Source organism: Dipodomys ordii, unplaced genomic scaffold (genome assembly GCF_000151885.1).
Source record: "Dipodomys ordii isolate 6190 unplaced genomic scaffold, Dord_2.0 Scaffold369, whole genome shotgun sequence".
Classification (NCBI taxonomy): domain Eukaryota; kingdom Metazoa; phylum Chordata; class Mammalia; order Rodentia; family Heteromyidae; genus Dipodomys; species Dipodomys ordii.
The window spans coordinates 57253-73738 of NW_012267585.1; the positions used below are offsets into that span (position 1 = coordinate 57253).

Consider the following 16486-nt stretch of genomic DNA (forward strand, 5'->3'; position numbering starts at 1 on the left):
AGTTTATTGATATTGCATATATTATATTGTTGTGCAACCTGCTCTTCCATAATGTTTTTCTATAATATTTTTCTTCTTCCTTGTATGAAGCTGTATATATTCATGAAATATGCAGTTCCCATTCTACCCCAGTCTCTTGCGATCATCATTCTACTTTTTTGTCTCTATGCATTTGTTGACCCTGGGAACCTCAGTACAGGAAATTCTACCATGGCTGTTCTTTGTGTGTGTGAGAGAGGGTGGGAGGGCAGGGGTGAGTGAGAGAGGGAAAGTGGGGATAGGGGAGAAGAGTGAGGGGTCATGTGTGCCAGTCTTGGCATTTGATCTTAGGGACTTTCCTCAAGGCTAGCATGCTACCACTTCAACAACAACTCTACATGTATCTTTTTTAGTAGTTAATTGGAGGTAAGAGTCTCAGAGACTCTGGTACCCAGACCGCCTCCAAATCACAATCCTCAAATCTCAGCCAGGAATACAGGTTTGAAGCACTGGCACGCAACTTATCCTAGCTGTCCTTTTGTGACTTGTGTTTTTTTTTTTAGCTAATTGTGTTCATGATTCATCAATGCTATAGCATGTATTAGAATTTCATTTCTTTTAAAAAATGTATCTATTATTGGATGAGTGGTTTGCTTCTGTCTTTGGTTATTGTAATTGCTATTAAATGGTTCTCCCAATACCTGTTCAAACCCCTGCTTTCTCTTTGGTTGGATACAAAGCTAGAACTGCTAAACCATATTCCTGCATAATTCTATATTTAGTTCTTGTTAGCGTCTTTGACCATTTTTCACTCCTGCCAGAAATCCACCAAATTTCATACTTTTCCACATCTCTGTCATAATTTTGGAGTTTTTATTTTTAATGTATGCATAGTACTGATGTAAACTAGGCATTTCATTGTCATTTTTTATTTGAAAGTTTCTTTTGTTACTACTAATATTGAACACCTTTTAATTAATCATTTATCTATATTACTTTGGGAAGGTCTCTTCCCCATATTAAAATCCATTTTCTTTCTTTTTTTTTTTTATTCCCCACCAGTCCTGGGGCTTTAATTCAGGGTGTGAGCACTATATCTGAGCTTTCTTTTGCTCAAGCCTAGCATTCTACCACTTCTTTTCTGTTTATGTGGTACTGAGGAATTGAACCCAGGGTTCACCATTAAGCCACATTCCCAGCCCTTTATTTGTTTTTGAGTTACAGGATTTTATTTTATAATCTTTTAAATGAATTATATTTATTAATCTATTAAGAGATATAAGCAAATATTTTTCAAATTTCATGAATGCATTTGTCATTGGGCCTTTCATGCACCATGTTTTAATTGTATATATTTGACCTTGTCTGTTTTTTTTTTTTTCTTTTTGCTTATGTGGTGCTGAGGAATTGAACCCAGGGCCTCATGCATGCAAGGCAAGCTCTCTACCACTGAGCCACCTTCCCAGCCCCCTTGTCTGGTTTTTGTACTATGCACTTTTGGTGTTATATCCAAGAAATAATTGTCAAATTTAATGAAACTCTTCTTCATACTGTTTTTTTGTTTTTTGTTTTTTTTGTTGATCTTAGGGGCTGAACTCTAGGCCTGGGCACTGTCCCTCAGCTCTTCAGCTCAAGGCTACCACTTGAGCTACAGCGCCACTTCTGACTTTTTTCTGCTTATGTGGTGCTGAGGAATCAAACCCAGGACCTCATGCACGCGAAGCAAGCACCCTACCACGTCCCAGCCAGTTCATCATTAATTTAATACTACAATAAAACAGGATTATTGTTAGTGGTTTATGTAGAAATTTATATCCAACCTAACCTACAATAGTCCATGTTTCAAAGAAACTGCTATCTTTCATCTCTAATAATTTTAACTGTTTTCTTCTGATAGGTTTTCTTTAGTAAGTAAATTGGCAAGTCTAGTCCATCTCCAAGGAGGAATTTATTTTCACCTCAAAGGTGGAAAAATTGAGTTTGTTGCCACCATGAATGAAAAATAAATGGCATTATTACAATTCATTGTGCTCTGGACCCATCCTAATTTCTCTGCAAGGTTTTTGAATCATAGATTATTAGAAATATGTATGTAATTATGATGTATTTGCAAATTATGGTTCTCCTTGTTGATTTGTACTTCTCAGGGAATGTACTCACTACATTTTGCCTAGGGATTTATTTTCACTTTCAGTGTGTCTTATAACACACAATGTTTAATGAACAACAGTGACATCAAAACAATGTTATCTATGTGTGTGTTCCTGCTGTTGTTTTTTGTTTAGTTGTTCTATTGGTAATTGAGAAATATTAATTATCCAATTGTATTCAATGTTAAAACAATCCCTTTTTATTTTATTTTATTTTATTGTCAGTCATGGAGCTTGAACTCTGGGCCTGGGCGCTGTCCCTCAGCTCTTCAGCTCAAGGTTAGCTCTCTACCATTTGATCTACAGCGCCACTTCCGGTTTTCTAGTGGTTTATTGGAGATAGGAGTCTCATGGTCTTTCCTGCCAGGGCTGGCTTCGAACTGTGATCCTCAGATCTCAGCCTCCTAAGTAGCTAGGATTACAGGCGTGAGCCACCGGCACCCAGCTAACAATCCCTTTTTAATTCCATTGCTTTGTTGCATGTTTTGGGAGACTGTTTTTAAGCATATAACTTGTATTATTCTGATGTATGATTTTTATGTTATTATTATGTCTCTATCTGTGGTCATACAGTTTGTGTGGACATTTGTTTCCTTTCCTACTATCTTTATTTGAGCTTCTCACTATTGATTTTTGCTTATGTCACCTTTGTATTTGTTTATTTTCATATCCTTTAGGTTATGCCTTTGTGAGTAATATATTATTGAGTCTTTGATTTTTTTTTAGATTTTTTTTTTTTTTTGGTCATGCAAGACAATGCCTCTGTCTTTACTCCACTTACATTAAAATACTAATACAATTACATTTATATCCACCATTTTGCTACTTATTTTCACTGTCTCAATCTGGTATTTTTTCCTTACTTCTTATCTTTTTAGAGAGTGTTAACTGAATATTTCTAGCATAGTTCTCTCTGGGTATCCACAGGAATGGTTCCAAAAATCCTTACACAGAGGCTGGGAAGGTGGCTCAGTGGTAGAGCGCTTGCCTTGTATGCATGAGGACCTGGGTTCGATTCCTCAGTACCATATAAGCAAAAAGAAAAAAGCTGGAAGTCACACTGTGGCTCAAGTGGTAGAGCGCTAGCTTTGAGCTGAAGAGCTGAGGGACAGCACCCACGCTCAGAGTTCAGGCCCCATGACGGGACCCAAAAAAATTAAAAAGAAATTCTTACACATACCAAAATAGATGCTCAAGTTCCTTATATAAAACTGTATTGTGATTTTATACAACCAGCACACATACATCTGTATACTTCAAATCACCTCTGAACCACCCCTGTTACTTAGTACAAATTAAATGCAATACAAGTAGTTGTTATTTGGCATTTTTCAGGGAATTATCACAATTTTTTTAAGTCTGTACATGTTCAGTAAGAAGCTATATATTTTAAAATTTTAAGATTGGGGGCTGGGAAGGTGGCTCAGTGGTAGAGCACTTGCCTTGCATGCATGAGGCCTCAATTCCTCAGCACCACATAAGCAAAAATAAAAAAGCCGGAAGTGGCGTTGTGGCTCAAGTGGTAGAGCACTGGCCTTGAGCTGAAGAGCTGAGGGACAGCGCTCAGGCCCAGAGTTCAGGCCCCATGACCAGACCCCCCCCCAAAAAAAAAAAGAAGAAGAAGAAGAAGAAGCAAAAACTGCAGGCAGCTTGTTCTTGAGGTCTGATTTCTATAACTTCAAGAAAATGTATTTCTCTTACCATCTGTTTTGATATGACAGCCATAGGAAAGTAAATATACTTAAGAGCACTGTCATAATGCATCATAGTGTATAGGTACTTTTTGAGGGAATAGTTCCATATATAAGCTTGATCCTATTAAAGATATTGGTGATATTATAGATTTGAACTTAGAGCATGATACATACAAGGCAAGTACTATAGCAATTACATATTTGATTTGTAGCCCCAGTTCTTGTACTTTTGTTTTTAATACATGCATATATGTAAATATTGAATCTTCATTTATGTGAGTTACCTATAGTCTATTGTTTTTGTTGTTGTTGTTAGTCTTGGGGCTTGGGTGCTGTCCCTGCATTTTCAGCTCAAGGCTAGCATTCTACCACTTGAGCCACAGCACCACTTCCAGTTTTCTGGTGTTTAATTGGAGATAAGAGTTTGCTGGAGGGCTGGGAAGGTGGCTCAGTGGTAGAGCACTTGCTTCGCATGCATGAGGCCCTGGGTTCGATTCCTCAGCACCACATAAGCAAAATGAAAAAGCCGGAAGTGGTACTGTGGCTCAAGTGGTAGAGTGCTAGCCTTGAGCTGAAGAGCTGAGGGACAGCACCCAGGCCCAGAGTTCAGGCCCCACAACCGGACCCAAAAAAAAAAAAAAAAAGAGTTTCGTGGACTTTTTGCCCAGGCTGACTTTGAACCATGATCCTCAGATTTCAGCCTCCTGAGTAGCTAGGATTACAGGCATGAGCCACCAGCACTGGCTCTATTGTCAGTTTTACTTGATGCCATCATTTAAAAAATTACATAAAACAAATATATATGTGTCTGTGTATGTGTATGTTTGAATGTGTGTGTATGTGTGTAGATGTTCTTTTATACTTACTGACAGATCTGGTCCTGGTCCCATCAGTATGTCTAAGTTTGCACCTTTTGTCATTTTCTAAGCAGGACAATTTCATGTAGCACTCTGGGAGTGCAAGTATACTGCTGATAAATTATCTTTATCTGAAAATATGTTCAATCTACATTGTTAGAATAGCTCCTCTGGGCAGAAGATTGTGAATTGAAGGTTGTGTTCTGTGAACCCTTTACAGATATATTTCCTTTCTGTGTATTTGGGGTCAGCATTTATTTCTAATGTTGCTAAACATAGCAAAAGTAGAAAGAGGGTTGGACATTCTTTCTTTGTAGTGAGACTCAGCATGGGAATAAAACTCTCCTTGTGTCCTATGTACAACATATTAGTACCAAATTCTCTTGCATCCTCCTTTATTTTCTTCCAAATTTTTTTGATCAATTCCCCAATTTTACTTTTTTTTTTTTTGCTCTGCTGTGGGTAGTCATGTCTCACACTGCTTTCTTATATTCTGCTTCTTATTTCTTTCCATATCCCTTCCATCCTTCCAAGAGGAACTAGTAATGCATATATGGTCAAGGCACATTTTATTCCCTCTCATTTATGTTCTGTATTATAGATGGTGAGTAATGCAACCAGTTATTTAGAATTTAGGAATGAAATATAAGGGAGGCCTCAAAACGTCTTTAGGGATATACTAACAACAATGAGCACATCAAACTTAAGTAAAATTTTCTATGTCCTAAATCATTAGTAATCAATTTCTTGATTACTGTTACTTTCTTTAGCATTTACCTGGACACTGTGTTTTTTTGATATGCAAATGTGGTATGCAACTCTTGTTATTGCCTGATGGAGCTCTGTATAGTTTAGATTCTAGGCATCTATTTTTAGTTGATGTCTTTAGTGCAGATCATTGGGTCCTGGAAGATCATTTTTACCTTATCTTCTCTTGCTAGCAACAAAAAACATTTCCTGATTGATAAGGGAAACTTTGCTTTAGTAATTTATAAGTTAGTATAGAGGCAGATATTTCTACTTGAACTTTACTTTCCCACACTGCATAGATAACAGAGCAAGCTTGAACCATTTTATGCACGACAGAAACATACATGTAAAGGAATGAAATCCTCAGAGTTGGTTTTCTCGTGACTCCGGGTTAATGACTTTTTGAAATGTGCTGTTTCAGGGGTTCGTATCCTTTGAGGATGTGTCTATGGACTTCAGCTTGAAAGACCCCCGTCGACGTGGGGTGTCCTTCAATCTGAAGAGACCCTTCCCCAAGGAACAACGAGACCACTTGTGCGGATGCAAACAGCAAGAGGTTTATTCGAGCATGCCTAGGCTCCCAGGTGCACTCGACCACGAGATCCACAAGGTTCGGGTCGGGTGTCTGAGAACCAGTTATGCGGGTACCCGGGGCGACAAAGTCTGTCGGGAGACTTGCGCGCCGGGGTGTCTGAAAGCATCCTATTTTATGGGTAGCAGAAGCGAGGTTACAGAAGCGAGATGCCTGGTTACAGGGTGTTGATTGGTTATTTTTGAATTACGCTCAGGGTGGGGATTGGTTAGGTTAAGTTGACCTGGTGGTGTAGGCGAGGTCAGGGGAAAGCTGATGTGTTGGTTCAGGCCTGCTCTGGTCGTAAAGCACAGGAACTGTTCGTTCCCTAGTTTTGACAAGTGATATACCACATCCTGCCCTACCCCGTCATTAGGGCCAAGTTTTACGGGAAGGGACGGGTGGGTCGGCTATCTTACAGGAAGGCCTAGCTTTAAGGTATGTGTTACGGTCAAGCTGGGGTGGTGACTCAGAGGCCCAAAGTTTCGTTTCCCCGCTAGCAGCTCGCCGGTATCCTGCCCCACTGTCTCAGGTATGTAGGGGAAGGGGCAGCAGTTTTTCTTATAAAGTACCCAATAGGTAAGCATGCACTAGGGTCTTTCAAGCTGAGCCACCTTCCCAGCCCCCGTGGTGTACTTCTTAATCAAACTCCTCTTTAAAAACCTAACACTGTGGGGCTGGGAAGGTGGCTCAGTGGTAGAGCGCTTGCCTTGCATGCATGAGGCCCTTGGTTCCATTCCTCAGCACCACATGAGCCGGAAGTGGTGCTGTGGGGCAAGTGGTAGATAGCTAGCCTTGAGCTGAGGAGCTGAGGGACAGTGCCCAGGCCTAGAGTTCAGGCCCCACGACCTGACCCCCTACCCCCACAAAAAAAACAACAACTAACACTGGGGGGGGAGGGAGAGATGGGAAGGGACGGGAAGGGGAAACAATGGAGGAGGAAACAATGCTTGATAAAAATTGTACTCATCTTGCCCATGTAATTGTAACTCCTCTATACAGTATTTTAACGATAATAATAATAATAATGAAAGATTAAAAATTAGAGTTACATTTTACAATGGCTAACTGCTGGTTTTGCTTCTGTATACTTGCTTGTGCCAGCACTGACCCTTCCCCTCCCTGGAAATAAATAAAAAGTTTCGGAGTCTAGATGTCGGCCCTGGGACAAGCTCTGTAGTCATAAATAAAGGGCTAACAAGTAAATTCCCCAAGTGGCCAAATGGGACCCAAGATAAGGAACAAAGAGTATGTTCCTCTACATTCCTGTGTAAAAATTCCCGATTTAGGGGGCTCAAGATAAGGACCATCTGGTGAGCCCAGCAAAGGAGGCCAAATGTTAATCAATCACAAGCCTGTAACTATGTAAACTCCCCTCCTGGGTGACCGCTCCCCCAAGACTTGCCCTGAGCCAACTGTTTTACAAAGAGTGTTATAAACTTTCCGTGCAGGCTGGAGTATATGATAATTTTTAAGCCGAGCTGATCCTGGGGAGCCTGGGGTCTTATGCTAATCCTGTGTTTTTTGTCTTTAAAAGTGCCTGTAACCCCTGGTCAGGGCTTCCTGTCTGCCCTGGACAGAGAGCCCTTTTGCTCAAACGTCAAATAAACTCCTCTTGCATATTGCAGCTGCTGGCTTGAAGTCTTGGTTCTTGGGGTGCCCTCCGGTTGAAGGAAGCATCCCAGGGGGTCTGGGGTCTTTCAATAAAACCCTAACACTTATCTTTCTTCACCCTTACCTCCTCATGCATGTTCTTTCCTTGCCTAAAACCTTACAATCCATTAATCAAATTAGTGGTTGAGAACAATTGTTTTAAGTGAAATGGGTTGTTTTTAAGGAGAGCAAAAACTGACTCCATCTTGAAGGCACTAAGAGCTGAGAATTAAAATAATGGTTTCAAGGGGCTGGGTAGGTGGCCCAGTGGTAGAGCACTTGCCTTGCATGCCTGAAGGCCCTGGGTTTGATTCCTCAGCACCACATAAGCAAAAAGAAAAAAGCTGGAAGTAGTACTGTGGCTCAAGTGGTGAAAGATTAAAAATTAGAGTTACATTTTACAATTGCTAACTGCTGATTTTGCTTCTGTAAACTTGCTTATGCTAGCACTGACCCTTCCCCTCTCTAAAAATAAGTAAAAAGTTTCAGAGTCCAGACGAGGTCTGTGGTTAAAGATAAAGAACAAAAGAGTATGTTTTTCTAAGTTCTTGTTTGAAAATTCCCCAAATGGGACCCAAGATAAGGACCACCTGGCGAGTCCAGCAAACTAGGTCAAGGAAGAGTGTTAGAGTGTTACAAAGTTTCCCCGCATAGCAAAATGATTGCTGGATTACACAGTGACTTGTAGATGGACCAATCCAGGGGCACCTGATGTCATATGCTAATCCTGTGGGTTTTTTTTAAATATTGAATGGATTATATTGGCAAAGAATATAGCAAAACATCCAGAACACAGTGAATACCCACAGGTCTTGTCTCTCTGCCTTTCCCTCCCCTGCACCAGCTGCCTCTGCTCTGTGGACCATGAAAAGCCTGTGACAATGTCGCCAACTCAAAGATGAAGGCAGGGCTGGTGGGTCCCTGCTGAATGCCACAAGCCTCTCACTGGATGGATCTTTATCCTGAAGGGCCAGGACACCATTATTTGTGTGTCCCAGTCTTTGTCCTGAGTCAAGCCAGAAGAGGGACTATGTGATTCTTCTGTCAGCCTCTAGAGGGTGCTAGTCCTGTCCATCCTCTGCCATGAGAAGTTCCATGTCACCAACATCAAACACTCACTCCTGGCTTGCCCACAGGACAGGAAAGAGGACATGGCTCCAATGTCTGGGGGAACAAGTAGTGATGTCCTACATGGCATGGATGGCCCAAGTCTTTGCAGTTACTGGAGAGCAGTAATCTGGCCAAAGGTTCCCAGAAGGCTCAGTTTCCATACACAGCTCCGATCTCCATGCACAGGTCCTTGGAGACTTCCTAAGGCATAGTCCCTTCGAGGAACACTAGGAGGAGCTTTGACTTTTAGCTGTTTGATTTTGTCCATGATGCCACCTTCATTGTTCTTAATATCATGGACTATCTGTTGAAGTTGCGTGGTATTCAGGTAAGGGGTTGGTTTATTCATTGTTTCAGCTGGCACCAGGCCATCTTGGTCCTCCACGCGGTAGGGAAAGGCCTGGGAAAGAGAGCTGGGAGAGCTGGGAAAGAGAGAGAGCTGGGAAAGAGAGAAGAGCTAGAAAAGAACAGAGAGAGTGCAAAGAGAGCTAGAAAAGAGCAGAGAGAGAGAGCAGAGAGCAAAGAGAGCTAGAAAAGAGCAGAGATAATCCTGTGGTTTTTGTCTTTAAAAATGCCTGTAACCGCTGCTCAGGGCTCTCTCCTGAACCGGGGTAGAGAGTCCATTTGCAAAACGCTGAATAAACTCCTCTTGCTTGTTGCATCTACTGGTTTGGAATATTGGTTTTTGGGGCGCCCTCTCATAGACGAAAGTATCCCAGTGAGTCTGGGGTCTTTCAGTAGTAGAGCGCTAGCCTTGAGCTTCATGAAGAGCTGAGGGACAGGGCCAAGGCCCAGAGTTCAGGCCCCACGACTGGACCCCAAAAAAAAACAAACTGGTTTCTCACAAGCACCTCAGGGTCAGGAAATATGCTGTGTCTGTTGAGACTCTGGGAAATATGAGACGCTGGGTAAACTGGAAAGTCCCTGTGCTTGTTGTGATAAGATTGTGTAATCTGCTTGACCACCTGCCTTGAGAAATGTGGGAGGTTAACTATGGGAAAACAGCCCAGCCACTACCTTTGCCCTTCCAGGAAGAAGCAGCCTTATCCCCGCCCCCACAAGTAAGAATATCTGCCTGCTTTGTGTGGGGACTGCCAAATTCACACACCAATTTAAACCACATGATAGATTAGTTCAAACAGTTACTATGAGGCAGACTGTAACTCCACTGGCCACTATGCAATCTTTCTGCGTGTGGCCGGGCTTGACCACGTGGTTTTTGGCCCTTAAAAACCCAAGTTTAGTCTGTGCTGTGTCCCTGGCCAGTCAGCTATCCACTTCCCCAATAAATTCATCTTTTTGCATGAGACTGTCTCTGCATAGTGGACTCTGGTAGTATGTGGAATCCCCTCCCCCAGAACCGGTAACAGTTACCATTAGAAAATTTAAGGCAAACTGGAGACACAACTGTCACGCTTCAGAACACACTGTTAGTGAAATGGGTCCCTTCCCATAGCTTAGTCCACTCCTTCCCTTCTCCAAAGCTTAGCATGCTCCCTTCCTAGGCAACACCAGGCCCATGTAGTAAAGGCAGTAAATAATCATCTTCCAACCCCCTTTACCTTGGCATGACACTTCTCTGGGGCAGCTACCACCATATAAGGCAACAAGAGCCCCTTAGAGTGACCTTCAGATCTTGGCAGTTGCAGGACCCTTATCTACCACTTGGATGGCAGCCATAAATCCTAGTCCAACATGATGAATGAGGCCCCTGGCCCACACCAGAGCCTTCCCCTGCTAGCCCTTTGTAACCCCTCCTAAACCTCCTAGGTTATATAGGTCATCCCAGACAATAGCCTGTGCTTCTTCTCATTCCTCCCTCATGAAAATGAGTCTTGCTGGCTTCCCTCTCCTGGCAATAAGCCTTGGCAATAAACCTTTCTTTGTTCTCTGTACGTGGATATCTGTGTGGTTCTCTGGCAAAGTCTATTAATCTTAATTTTGCTAACACATACTGTTAGGAAAAAGAAGATATGGAAAAATTGCCTCCATTACCTTAATACAACTGGATACTTAAATAAATTAAATCTTAAATAATAAATTATTATTTAAGATTGAATATTATTATTTAAAATTATTATTATTTAAGATTATTTTGTGCTGTGCCCACATTTGAATTTGTATTTGGTCTCACAACATAGCAGGGGAAAACCAGGATTTCCAGAAAGTACTTCCTCTCACCTGGCTCAGCTGGGAGAGTTAGGTCCTCAGCCAGCTCACAGAAAGCTAAGACATTAGATCTAACTCTGGGTAACAACTCTAAAGGTCCTCTTCCACTAGTGTAGCGCAAAGCATATTGGGAAATGTAGTCTTCCCCAGGCACAGACCCACTGGCAGGGCTCTTTCAGGCTCCTCCCCTGCATGCGTCTCCCCGCCCACTCACGGCGTTTTCTGCTCAGGAATTCCGGTTTCTGGAGCTGAGCCAAGCTCCTGGGAAGTTTCTGGAGTGAAGTTCAGTGTTCTGAGTGCCGGAGCCGGGGTGGCAAGAGGTCCCGCCGGGCCTTGGCGAACCTGGGGACCTGAAATGTGAGTGGATGGCAGGCAGGCAGGAAAATGGGCTGCAGGAGGCAGCTGGAGCCGGGCGGGTAGCCTGGAGGCTCCACGCACTGCCGGGTCCCTCCGGTCTGGGTGACTGTGCCTGGGGTCGTGATGGCTTTGTCAGAGTCGGTTCTGCCAGAATCAGTGTCCTTCCAGGTGCCGGAACCTAGCTGGCTCGGGAAGGTTCGCGGGCAGGCTAGAAGGTTGTGCAGACTAGGAGAGCTGGGGAGGCTTGCGCTTCTGTTCCACGCCTGATTCTGCTGCGGACCAGTGTGATGACATCATTTGCCCAGCTGAACGATGGACGAGTCACAATTCTAGTGAGGTTGTGAAGGGTGTGCTGGCCGAGTCTTGTGCTATGGCAGTTGTGTTGGTGGGGTTATGTGCTGTTTCTTGTGGGAGGTTTCTAGTCCCCTTCTGGGCGCTGTAGCCTCTTAGCACTCCTGGCTCCAGTTCACACATGTTTGTACACGACTGGCTGATGGACCTGTATTCCTTGGAATTAAGTAAGCGTGGCAGATTCGAAGGAGGGCAGATTCTGAACAGGACTGTGCATCCTGAAAGAACACTGTCCTTGTGAACTCTCACTAGCCCTAAAGAGCAGAGGCAGAGAAGCACTAGAACGGGAAGATCTGGTTAGCCTCCCTTTCCCTAGCAATGATTGATTCGACTTTCCAGAGCACAAGATTCACCTGGTACAACTTTCTCCAAAGCTTCCAAGCACTCTCCAATATTGAGAGGAGAGAGGTGAGCTAGACTGAGGAATGAACCAGAGCTGAATTATCAGAGGGTTAGGAGCTGTGGTTTATAGTACAGAGATATGTTCTCACACCTGAAAGATCTGCCTCTACAAGAAAGCTAATCCCCTTCTCTTTCACTCAGTCTAACCTCACTGTCTATCATTTCTAGAATGCAAGCTCTCTCAAACTTATCCTATTATTAAATGCGGCATCTAGTGGTACTAGTTCTTTCTTTTACCTGATGCTTTTTCTGGCAATTCAGGAAATGTGTGCTAGGCACCTTATGCTTTAAAACAAACATGACAAAACACAACTTAAGTGATGTACCTTGCTCAAAGTTGTATGGTTTGTAGATGTTAAGTATCCTAAAGGTTTAGCTAGTGTTGGCCATATTGTTACAATCTGCCAAAAGTAGTATTGTTTCACTTTGGAAATTTTTGTGGGGACAGGGGTGAGGGAAGTGAATGAAGTCAATGTCGCACAAACATTGCTTGAAAATATTTCACTTGAAAGATTCTGGTCCTTTTCATATCCTCAGCATTTCCTGTGGCTGAAAAATATTACTAATATGGATATATTGCACTTTTAATATGTTCTTGAAATATTACATATTCTTCAGTACAATAATGATTTTATTTTACATTACTTAAAATAGAGTGGACTGCATATACTTTTGTCCTAACCCTGATTCCCTCCCTCTTGTTTTTTTTTCTTTTTGTCTTTTGCCAGTGGTGAGGCTTGAACTTGGCCTGGGCACTGTTCCTAAGTTCCTGAACTCACCACCTCCACTTTTCTGGTGGTTAATTGGAGATAACATTTGTAGGCAGAAATTCCATAATATGATTTTTTTTTTTTTTGCTCTAGGGATGTCCAAAAAGGAAAACAAAAAGAAAAGGTCCTCGTGAAATATATGAAAATTTCATTCCCATAAATTGAGATATTCAGCCTATAACAAATTTATTTTTTTGTTTTTTTTGGGGGGGGGTCCGGTTGTGGGGCCTGAACTCTGGGCCTGGGCGCTGTCCCTCAGCTCTTCAGCTCAAGGCTAGGGCTCTACCACTTGAGCCACAGCGCCACTTCTGACTATTTTCTTTTTGCTTATATGGTGCTGAGGAATTGAACCCAGGGCCTCAGGCATGCAAGGCAAGTGCTCTACCACTGAGCCACCTTCCCAGCCCCCTATTTTATGTTTTTTAAAGTAGAAAACAAACTATTGTAATGCAGAAAAAGTTAAAACTAGAATTCACACATTGCCTTTTAATGATTCACTTGGTCTTGAGAAGGCTGGCCTGGCCAAAGTGCAACCATATTGGATATTAAGGCCATTTTGTAAAAAAGGCTTTTACTGACATGAGTTCAGGTTCCTAGAAAAATGGCAGGACCAAAACCACTCTACTGGTAACTCCCTAGCAAAAGTTAATCAGTAACTAGCAGGAAAGTAAAACTCCAGATTTTTCTTAAGATAGCATAGTTAACATATTTTGCTGCTCAGCTGCTTAGCCTGAGCACTTTAGCCAATAAGAATGTTAGAAGACTTACTTACTAAATGTTAACCAATCATGTAACCACTAAGTTGGAAACCTCCTACCCTTGCTAAAACCACAATAAAAACCCTGCTGAATTGGAAGTCAGGGCTCTCAACTCTGACTCGCTGTGTTGGTGAAGGTTATGAGTCCAGGCTGGAGCTTGCAATAAATGACTCGTGCGCTTGCATCAGAATCGGTTCGTTGGTGGTCTTTGGGGATCCTTATCTGGGCATAGCAGTCTTTACTTGCAAAAGCAAACTCACTGAATTCTAGACAATTGACCTTTGTGGTGATTTGCATTATTCATCCACTGGTTGAAAAGTTTACTTCAGAAATTTGTCTCCTACATAGTTTTATTAAAAACAAAGCTGTAGATGACCTAGAATTTCCTATATAATTTACCAACCAATATATACTGGCAAAAATATGCAGTCTCATTTCATTCATTTAAAGTTTTGAGAAGCTACATTTTAGGCTGGACTCAGTATTGTATTTCTGTTAGTATTGATTGTTGAACAGATGAGGCTTTACTCATGTCATTTTCTTACTGAGGATAGTTGGTTTAGGATGATATCATTCCTATTAAAAGTAATTTATGTTCTTCATTAGGCCGTGTATATCCAGCAGAATAGCTAAGATTCTTAACAACATATTGTGTTAAGGGAAGCAGTCACTAAGTGAAAGATTAAAAATTAGAATTACATTTTATAATTGCTAACTGCTGATTTCGCTTTTGTAAACTTGCTCGCCCTAGCACTAACCTCCCTCCCTTCTGGAAATAAGGAATTGAGTAAAAAGGCTCGGAGCCCAGATGCTGGCCCCGGGACAAGGTCTGTGGTCATAGATAAAGAACAAACAAGTAAATTCCCCAAGTGGCCAAATGGGACCCAAAAATGGGACCCAAGATAAGGACCACCTGGCAAGTCCAGCAAACTAGACCAAATGTTAATCAATCACAAGCCTGTTACTATGTGAACTCCCCTAACTCTTACCTCCCAGAGTGACTACCTCCTTTGAATCACCCGCGCCAATCGTTTTTACAAAGAGTGTTATAAACTTTCCCGTGTAGTAAAAATGATTGCTGGAGGACACAGTGACTTTTAAACGGGCCAATCCCGAGGACACCTGGTGTTATATGCTAATCTTGTGGATTTTGCCTTTAAGAATGCCTGTAACTGCTGCTCAGGGCTCTCCCCCTTGCCGGGGCAGAGAGACCATTTGCGCAAACGCTGAATAAACTCCTCTTGCTTGTTGCATCTACTGGTTTGGAGTCTTGGTTTCTGGGGCACCCTCCCGCAGACAAAAGTATCCCAGGAGTCTGGGGTCTTTCATAAGGAATTTTCAAAACTTTGTTCACACAATATTCATTGACATCTTTTTGGCCAAAGCAAGTTAAATGACAAAGTCCAGATCAATGCTTGAGGCTACTTTGTTAGAGAAAGATGAGCTATCTGGGATCCATTATTGAAACAGGAAGCAACAAGAAATATATGTTCTATTCACTTTCCCCCTGTAATTCTGAGTTTAAAATACTGAGTTGTCAGTAATGAAAGATTAAGAATTAGAGTTACATTTTACAATTGCTAACTGCTGATTTTGCTTCTGTAAACTTGCTTGCGCTAGCACTGACCCTTCCCCTCCCTGGAAATAAATAAAAAGTTTCAGAGTCCTGATGTGGGTCTTGAAACAAGATCTGTAGTCAGATAAACAACAAAGGAGTATAAGTTGCTGTTTGGAAATTCCCCAAATGGGACCCAAGATAAGGACCATCTAGTGAGTCCAGCAAACTAGGTCAAATGTCAACCAAACACAAGCCTGTAACTATGTGAACTCCCCTCCAGGGTAACATATCCCCCTAGATTTGCCATGAGCCAACCATTTTGCGAAGAGTGTTACGACGTTTCCCGCGTAACAAAATGATTGCTGGAGTGCATGGTGATTTTTAAATTGGGCCAATCCCAGGGCACCTGGTGTCATATGCTAATCCTGTGGTTTTTGCCTTTAAAAATGCTTGTAACTGCTGCTTGGTGCTCTCTCCCTTCCCAAGGCAGACAGTCCCTTTGCGCAAACGTAAAATAAACTCCTCTTGCTTATTGCATCTCCTGGCCTGGAGTCTGAGTTTCTGGGGCGCCCTCCTGTTGATGAAAGTGTCCTAGGGGACTAGGGTCTTTCAACCAACATTTTGCATGACGTTTAAATATTCCAAAACATGAGATATAGTAAAATACTCAATGGAGTCCTATGTGATATCTTTATATTAACCAGAAAATAGTTCATAGATTCCTAAGTGCAATTCTGTAATTTCTAATTTTAGTAAAGAGATTATATGTCTCTCTTTGACTTAGATTATTCAACAATTTTTTAGGGAAAGGGTCTTCTGTACAGGAAGGTGTTTTTTTTTTTCTTTTCCAATCCATGTGAATGTATTGCCTTGAGCAGGAAAATTTAAGACAAATTCATATTGGTTCTTTCCTGATTCCATTTCATTTGCTTTCTCTTCCAGCTTTGCTTTCACAATCATCTCTGCATTGCCAACAGCAACAAAAAATGAGTGGATCCCTGGTGAGTTTTTTGCTTATGTCTTTCTTTACTTTTTAGGAATTTTTTATTAACAATGTGCTCCAAAATTAAAATGGGAATGTAGAAAATATTTAGCCTCAGGAAAACATTCATAAATAAGATAAAGATGGCTTTTAGATTTAGTGGATTATATGTTCTTAAGAGTCAAACTGAGGGAGGGGGCTGGGAAGTAGCTGAGTGGTAGAGCGCTTGCCTTGCATGCATGAGGCCCTGGGTTCGATTCCTCAGCACCACATAAGCAGAAAAATAAAAAGCCGGAAGTGACACTGTGGCTCAAGTTGGTAGAGTGCTAGCCTTGAGCTGAAGAGCTGAGTGACAGCACCCAGGCCCAGAGTTCA

At 42.0% G+C, this 16486-nt stretch overlaps 1 long non-coding RNA gene across 1 annotated transcript in view; it reads left to right on the plus strand.

Annotated features, from left to right (window-relative positions):
- The window catches only part of LOC106001695, a 20326-nt gene extending 4107 nt beyond the window's left edge, over nucleotides 1–16219 (plus strand). The window contains exon 2 of the long non-coding RNA XR_001175851.1: nucleotides 16072–16219. This is a non-coding gene — a long non-coding RNA (uncharacterized LOC106001695). The remainder of the gene's footprint in view (nucleotides 1–16071) is intronic.
- Nucleotides 16220–16486: the final 267 nt, after the last annotated feature.